Raw genomic sequence first — 1,911 nt, 5'->3', positions numbered from 1 at the left:
TCAGTTTATGTTGTTCGTTATATTCCATAAATGAGTGAGATCATGTGATATTTGTCTTTCCCTGACTAGCTTGTTTCACTTAGCATAATGCTCTCCAGTTCCATCCATGCTGTTGCAAATGGTAAGAACTTTTTCTTTTTTACACAGCGCGATGCAGCTTGATCAGCAGGACCCAGGCACCCAACAAAGCCTGACTGAGCCTGCCTCTGGTGTGATTGTTGATCCAGCCATTTGCCTTGGTTTGGGGGCTCTCATCCCCCAATCAGAGAATTTTGAGAGAGTCACTAATCAAATCCTCTTCATAATCCCTGGGGAGAAAACAGGCTTAATCCAAAGGAAGGAATCACTAACGGTAGAAGCTGCCTGGTGAGATGGAATAAGTCTAGTCCAGCCGTGGGCAAACTACGGCCCACGGGCCGGATCCGGCCGTTTGAAATGAATAAAACTATTTTAAAAAAAAGACCATACCCTTTTATGTAATGATGTTTACTTTGAATTTATATTAGTTCACACAAACACTCCATCCATGCTTTTGTTCCGGCCCTCCGGTCCAGTTTAAGAACCCATTGTGGCCCTCGAGTCAAAAAGTTTGCCCACCCCTGGTCTAGTCTCTGAAAGCTAAAGTTCTAGGTTCAAATGCCGACTCCTCCACTTACTGGTTTCAGGCAAGCCAAGTGTCCCCTCTGGCCTCAGTGTTCTCATCTGTGTAATGGAAATATGAGGCTAATATGAGGCTAAAATAAGACACACAGCAACTAACCAGAATGATGTTCTATACGTGGTGGTTTCTAGTTTCAAAGAAGATGGAATTCCTGTCCGTGCTGGCCACAAGGGGGAAATATTTGGGAGGCCGGAGGTTTCCTGGCATCTTTTCAATTGCATTCATAGGCAGAGCCAATGACTAAATCCTAGAGGCCCAGAAGTCAACACTGCAGAAGAACAAGGAAGGCTTTTCAAAACAGTGCTCACTTGGTCTTTGCAAAAGCAAAACAAAGCCAGACTCAGCAGACATCAGCAGCCCTGTCTCCAGACTGACACTGACTGGTCCAGGGGCCTTGGGCTTGCCCCAAAATGCCTTTGGAGTCTCTTTAAGAAAAGCAAAAAGAGAGAACAAGTCAAGCCCATTTTCCTCTTTCTCAGCTGCCAAGGAATCTCAAGTGAGTTCCAAAAGTACTTACAATTCAGAAAGGTGGGAGCCTCAATGCCCTTGTCCGTAGTCCTGAATCTGTAATGTTAGCACATCAATCCCAGAGGGCAGGCTAGCGCAGGCCATAAGAGTAGGACAAAGGCAATGCTCACCTGTAACACCCTTACTGAAAGGGCCCTCTATACTCAGAGAAGGACACACCCACAGCACAAACTGGAACCCACTGGGCTCCACTGGGAACATGCAGGAGAGCAGACTTGGAATGATGCCCATGGCACCCGTAGGCAAACTACGGCCCGTGGGCTGGATCTGGCCCGTTTGAAATGAATAAAACAATTGGAAAAAAAGACCGTACCCTTTTATGTAATGATGTTTACTTTGAATTTATATTAGTTCACACAAACACTCCATCCTTGCTTTTGTTCCAGCCCTCCGGTCCAGTTTAAGAACCCATTGTGGCCCTCGAGTCAAAAAGTTTGCCCACCCCTGCACTGACCCAGGTTCAAACCCAACCCTGATGTTTCCAAGCAGTGTGACCTTGGCTAAGTACTTTAAACTCTGAGCTTCTGCCTCCACATCTGTAGAATGGAGATAATGGCTCCAACTGCATCAGGTGTTACGAGGATTGAATGAGTTATTATTATGGAGTGAATGTCTGTACCCTCCCCCCCAATTCATGCATCAAAACTGAATCCCCAGTGGGATGGTATTAGGAGGTGGAACCTTTGCGGGAGAGGGGGATAGGACACGAGAGTGGAACCTCA

Source organism: Myotis davidii, unplaced genomic scaffold (assembly GCF_000327345.1).
Source record: "Myotis davidii unplaced genomic scaffold, ASM32734v1 scaffold639, whole genome shotgun sequence".
Taxonomy (NCBI): Eukaryota; Metazoa; Chordata; class Mammalia; order Chiroptera; family Vespertilionidae; genus Myotis; species Myotis davidii.
The sequence above is the reverse complement of the archived record's forward strand: the minus strand, read 5'-3'. Positions refer to the sequence as shown.